Source organism: Lipotes vexillifer, unplaced genomic scaffold (genome assembly GCF_000442215.2).
Source record: "Lipotes vexillifer unplaced genomic scaffold, Lipotes_vexillifer_v1.1 scaffold151, whole genome shotgun sequence".
In the NCBI taxonomy this organism is placed as follows: domain Eukaryota; kingdom Metazoa; phylum Chordata; class Mammalia; order Artiodactyla; family Lipotidae; genus Lipotes; species Lipotes vexillifer.
This window is the reverse complement of record NW_006778186.1, coordinates 296400-303530: the sequence shown is the minus strand read 5'-3', so window position 1 is coordinate 303530 and position 7131 is coordinate 296400.

The window sequence follows — 7131 nt, the reverse complement described above, 5'->3', positions numbered from 1 at the left end:
AGTACTACACAGTCCTTGATTGGTTGAATCTGCGGATGCAGAGGAACCCTGGATAAGGAAGGCCTATAAATACCCATAAATTATATGGGGATTAACACCCCCTCCCGAGTCATTCAAGGGTCAACTGTACTGATTTTAATCTATTTAAATTAGATAAATTTGCCTAATAACTTGACTTTTAACTTGTCAGTCAGGATTGGTAACAACAGTGTCTAGATCACTCCAAATGAGAGGGTATTTTTTCTGCAAAATGTCTTCTGTGTTACTCTCAATTAGTTGTCTCTAGCTACAGAACTCAGGAGGCATCAGTGATAACCTAAGAAAGTAAATCTGTGTAAGAATAATTTACCAGATGACTTTCTTCTCAGATCGCTTTCAGTAGTTACGTTTGTCTGTAAAACCCCAAAATGTGCATAGAGGAGATGAAGGTTGTGAATCATAAACATCTTATATATACATAGTAATGAGTGAATGCTACTTTTGGTAATTCAAAGTTTCATTATCTGCATCATTTTTGCTAATTGCATGGTTTATATCTTGCCCATAAAATTATAAAAGTTACTAGTTTCCCATTATATACCAATATGTAAAGTATACTGCGCAAATGGATTCTAGATTCCTATTTGCCAGAGGAGCTTTATTAAGCATCAAACACAAAGGAAATTGCACAGGTAAACATGAATCCATTCTTCATTTTTGCTTCTTGGAGACATTTTATTTTTGGAGACATTCTCCTTAATTAACATTTGTTTGTCCTAAAATTTTTGTCAGGTTTTATAATGTCATGCTTCTTAAGGTCAAGCTCATGTTTGGAAATATGTACTTGGGGAAAAATATGGCACTTTTGTCATCCTTATATTTCCAGAACCTAGTGGGGTGCCTCACTTTCAGTAGCTGTTTATTGAAGGTGAAAGAAATTAGCTAAGTGATAACAGGCCAACTAATTGAGTGTCTGTGTACCAAGTTAATTATAGTGTTTATAGTTATGAACACTATAATGTTATACTAACCCTTGAAAAACCATATGTGGATGTAACTTATTTTATTAACTATGTGTATATAAAATAATACTTGTTTATATAATTTCTTATAAAGTGTGGATATTTAATTGCATAAATAGGATTAAATGTAGGGTCCATGCATATTATTAAAATGCTCTAGAAGAAATAAATTATCTTACAAACTTAAATTTCTAGCTGTATTACTTGACATATGTTTCTGCATCTTTAAACATACTGATAACTAGCATGGCTGGTTGAATCTTGGAACAAAGCTCTAAAAATAGTTGACATTTTGCTGTTTCCGTAGTAACAAGAAAAAGGCTTCATACTCTAGCACTGCTCCCACAGAGCTTAATGTTCTCTCTAGATTGGCTATACACTATACTGCTTTGTTATTGTCGTAAAAACCATCATTACTCTTTTCTTCGTGTCTTTGATGTGTCCTATAACAATCTGATCACTAGTGTTAACAATCTGAATGTTTACCTGCTATGGTAAGCAAACATTCCAGTTATTTTTCAAGAAACTGAGTTTTACCTCAAAGAGTGCTAAAACCAGACTGAGTTTTCACATGATGTGATTTGGACTGTCCTAGAAGGCTCCAGGTAACATCTCCATTAGCCTCTGTGTCTAATATTTCACCAGTGGGAGATGATTCTTTTAGCTGAAATAATTTTCCACCTCTTTTAATGAACCAACCACTGCTAACTGTGTAGGGACCCCCAGTAAATCCCATAATGTTGAGTATAACTCTTTGTAACATTCATACTAATTCCAGTATACCTTTTCCCCTGAAGAATTATAAACTTCATCAAAATAAGGGGTTTGTCTGTCTTGTTTTGTAAGTAATCCTCTGTGTTGTGGGTACAGTGGGCACCTAATAAATGTTTTGATGAGTGAGTGGTTAGATGAATAAAAATGTGTTTAATCTGGGAGAGGGAAAATTAATTTTCAATATGGCATTTATACATTTTAAGGTTAATTAAGTTCTAAAATATCTCTCTCTATCTCCTGACAACCCAGTGGTAGTTGTATACCGGTTGGTGATTTTGGTAGGTAGAATAACAGCTCCTCAAAGATGTCCAAGTTCCAATTCTAGGAACCTGTGAATATGTTAGGTTATATGGCAAAGGGTAATTAAGGTAGCAGATGGAATTCAGGTTGCTACTCAGCTGAACTTAAGTTAGGGAGGTAATCTTGGATTATCCTGTTGGGCCCTGCTATGGACTGAATGTTTGTGTCTCTCACCCCAAATTCATATATTGAATCCTAATGCTTATTGTGATGGTGTTGAAGGGGGGCCTTTGGGCGGTGATTAAGGCATGAGGGCAGAGCCCTCATAATTGAGATTGGTGCCCTTATCAAAGAGGCCAAGAGAACTCCCTTGCCTCTTCTGCCAAGTGAAGCTACGGTGAAAGATTGCAAACTGCCAGGGCTTTGATCTTGGACTTCGCAGCATCCAGAACTGTGAGAAATAAATTACTGTTGTTTATAAGCTATCCAGTCTGTGGCATTTTGTTATAGTAGCCCAAACACACTAGGCAGGCTCAATATAATCACAAAGGACCTTAAAAGTGAAAGAGGGAGACATAAGAGAGAACAGGGAGGTGGCAGCATGAGAAACATTTGGCTGGATGGCACTGGCTGTGATGATGGAAGAAAGAGGACATAAGCCAAGGGAAGCAGGTGTCCTTGGAGCAGGAAAAGGCAAGGAAACAGACTGTTTGCTATTGTTTCCAGAAGGAATGCTGCCCTGCTGACACCTTGTTTTTAGCTCGATAAGAGTTAATATTCTGAGCTCTAGAATGGCAAGATAAGAAATTTGTGTTGTTCTAAGCCATTATGTCTGTGATACAATGTTACAGTAGCAAATGGAAACTAATATAGTGGGGAACAAAAAGAATTTTCAATAATAAGTTGACCTAGAAATAGAGGGCTAGATAACTTTGTTTATTGAGATTCTTTGATTATTCAGGGGATAATCTGATAATTTGGGAAGAAGAAACATAACTGCCTCTAGAGAAGTCAATCTCTGACATGAAACAAAATGAAAGTAAAATTTCTATTCTGTATTTAAGAAATTCTTTTTATTTATTACAATTTTTCATTAGAAAAAATCCAAGTAGAATAATTTTTATTACTAGATTTGAATGAGAAACAGGTTAAACTAATAAGGAAGCAATAAATGAGAAACCAAGTCACCAGTTTCATGCATTGTAAGCATATGATCAAAGTATTATTGTCCTGTTGATACAACCTATATTTGATGGATTGGTTTTTTTTTTTTTTTTTTTTTTTGCCGTATGTGGGCCTCTCACTGTTGTGGCCTCTCCCATTGTGGAGCACAGGCTCCGGACGAGCAGGCTCAACGGCCATGGCTCACGGGCCCAGCCGCTCCACGGCATGTGGGATCCTCCCAGACCGGGGCACGAACCCGTATCCCCTGCATCGGCAGGCGGACTCTCAACCACTGCGCCACCAGGGAAGCCCTGATGGATTGGTTTTGTGTGTGATAATGTATCACAATTCACCAACTTTACTCCACTGATTTAAACGATATAAGACTTTACTGCTGGTATTGAAATAATATTTTATAAATATATACGAACGATATATAAGGAATTTTTAATGTTTTTTAATTCAACTGTATTATAATTTTCATCTTCCTTTTATCAAGACTAGAATAATCACTATTTATAAGACTGTGTTCCACATTATTAAGAAAGAGACATTATAATATAATTGATTTTTATAGACAACTTAATCTTTTACACTTTGAGATCTATGAATGGCTTCTTGCTCTGGTAAGTGTGATGTTGGTGCATTTATTCAACATCATCTCTTGAATATCTATCGTGTATACCCAATAAGGATCAAAATTTCAAAGAGATACAATGCTTTTTCTATGGTTGTACGTCATGAAATGAGCAGTTGTGTGATACCAAAATATCATTTTGCTCAAATCTGACCCAGTCCAAACCTTCTGCACTTAAGTTATATTCACTTAGAATTTTCCCACCCAGATTTATTCTTTTGCAACATTTATTAAATGTCTGATTTTAAGTAGAGAAATGGCATGTTCTTTTATACACTTAAAAACCATAATGTTGGCTGATACGTGGAGAATGGTTTGTAAGGAGGACCAGGAGCCCTAGAACAAAATAAAAGATGAGGTCGTGTAAGAGCCTATAGTAATGGGCCAGGTGAGTGAGAGGTTGGTTTGATTTAGGATAATTGTAGATTAGTTGGAAAGAACTGGGTATATTCAAGAGATGTAGATATTTTTTAGAGTTAAATTTGGCATGAAGTATAAATGGATATGATGAATAAAGCACATCAGGAACATGATCTAGTTTTTGGTATGAGCTACTGAATGGATGTATACTGAAAAGAAACAGATGAGTATAAAAGCAGGTTTGTTTGTGGAAGGTAGCTTATGTGGGAGTTCAGTAATTCTGTTTTGAACATGGTAAGTCTGAGATGACTCTGGGTATTGAAGAAGAAATTTGGATAGACAAATCTGGAATTTCAGGGAGAGGTCAGGGTGGAAACATTGATTTGGTAGATGTAGATTTATAGATAGATGGTAGCTAAAGCTGTGGGCCCATGTGAGATTCCCGGGAGTGTGGGGGGTTATAGAGAGGACCTAGGGGACGCCAGCATTTGGAGTCTGAGCAGAAAACAGAATGACCAGCAAACACGCCTGAGAAGAGAGTCTGCAAAGTAGAGGAAAACCAGGAGGAAGTGAAAGAACAGAAGCCAAAAGAGGCAAACATTGGATTTGACATTGACAAAGACATACCCCATTGAGTGCAAACAAAATAAATAAACCAAAATATTTTTCCATTAATTTGAATATTGATTAATATCATTTTTACCTTAAGCTTTCCAATACTAAAGTTAATAAGCCACTTATATTTAAATATACAAATATGTTATTATTTTTATAATATATTTTACCATTTGGGTATCTTGGTCAGCTTTCTAAAATGTGTAATTTTTATCTAACAGATATTTACTCATTTGGCCAATTTCATGCACTTATTTTACATATTTGAAACCTAAAATTGTCATTATCCAAACACCTATTTCAATGGACTTAGTCTATTATAAATTATTGGACAAATGCTTCATTATCTCCTTATGAATAGAAATCAATTGCTTTTACATCTATGTTTTATTTCAATTCAGTGAACAATTACTGAGTACATACTATTCTAGCTATTGTTCCTGTTCCTGGTAATTGAGAAGATAGTAAGAGCTTATACTTTGTGAGAAGAATAGCAATCAGTTTTGAATTTGGCTGGAGTGACCAAAATAATAGCTGTTTAAAAAGATAGACATTTATTTCCCATTTATGGGAAAAAATATATCAAGGTAGTCCAAAGAAGATAAATACAGTAATTATCCAGAACACAATTTCTGTTGGTCATGTCATACCTTTCTCTACACATGGCTTCCACTTTATGGTACCATTTGGTTCCAGTCTGCATATTCTCACTTTAGCAAGCGAGAAGTAGGTAGAGGACAGGATCAGTGCTGAGGACACTTCTTGGAAGTCAGAGCTTAATCACATGGCATGACCACCTATGGAAGCCATAATGGCCACCTGAATATATGGGTTCCTCTTAACAAACCCACAAGGGCAGTTTTTCAGTGTAGACATTTGCATAAATAATTTTTACAAGAAAATAAATGATTTTCCAAAAAAAATGTACAGAGTGCCAGGAGAATGCAAAAAAATGGAAGCTCACCCAACATGGGTAGAACAAGAAAGATTTAATTTCACCTAATATGAGTCTTACAGTGCATTTTGCAGACAATTAGTAGAGGGAGGGAAAGGTCTTTTAAAAATGAAAACAGAATGAGCATCCACACCCAAGATCAGTTACTTTATAATATCAGTTACTTTAGTAGGGATATACAATTAGATGAGTTTTTTAAATGGAAAAATAAGTAACTTGAGATACGTGTAAGACTAGAGAACTAGGCATTGAAGCTCTCAGAAAGTGCTGTATGCTGCACTAAGGAACCTAGATTTCTTTGTTAAATTCAGGGCACTGTTAAAGGACTTTAAACAGGACTGACATCATGCAGATTGCATTTTAGCTAGATTACTTTGGCAGGATTGCAGAGCACAGATCTGAAGCAGAACCAAGTTGGAAGTGGAAACATAATTTAAATGAAAACAACACTTTGGAAAGATGATGAGAGTCTGACATAAGGAAAGATAATAGGGAGTGTTGTGTAATAAAGAATTGTCTGGCCTTTGCCCCTGGTTTCTGGGAGGGAGTCTCAAAATTCTTGGAATTTCAAGAATGATTGGAGTGCCTTTGTTTTGCCTGGTAGTGCCCTCACACCAGTCCGGAGTTTATGTTAATGAGACTGGCTCAGGTTAAGGGCTGACCACATTAGAAAGACCGAACCTTGTAATTAGAGGCTTTTGAGCCACTTGATATATGACTGACTTCAGGGAGGGAGGGGGCAGGAGACAGAGTTAACAGGCTAATGATTCAACCAAGTGTGCCTGTGTAATGAAATCCCAATAAAACTCTAGACTGGGAGGCTTGGGTGAGCTTCCAGTTAACAGCACTCTGTATTGTTACACATCAGTGTAACTGGATGGTGATGCATTAGCATTTGGGACCCACCCAGACCTCGCCCTATGCATCTCTTCTTTGTCTGGTCCTGATCTGTTTCCTTTTCTGATGTAATAAAAACTGTATTTTAAGTATAGCACATTCCTGAGTTCTGTGAGTCTTTCTAGTAAATTATTGAAACCCAGGGTAGTGGAACCCCTAAGTTTGATGCCCGTTTGTCAGAAGGGCAGGGCCCTAGAACCCCCAGGCTCCAGGCTTGTGTCTGAAGTGAGGGCAGTTTTATGGAGGACTGTGCTCTTAGTTTGTGAAGTTTGACCCAGCTCTGTGTATTTAGTGTCAGACTTGCATTGCAGGGAGCAAAAAAGGAAAAGGAAAGAGACTTTAGGTATTTCAGGTGATTGTTAAAGTTCCAAACAAAAGAAATTACAGTTGTAGCCTAGGTTAAACATTAGCTGGATTTTATGTAAATTGGAGTTAAATGCTCACTGCAGAATATTTAAACATGTTTACTGCTATGCTGTGAGCCATTT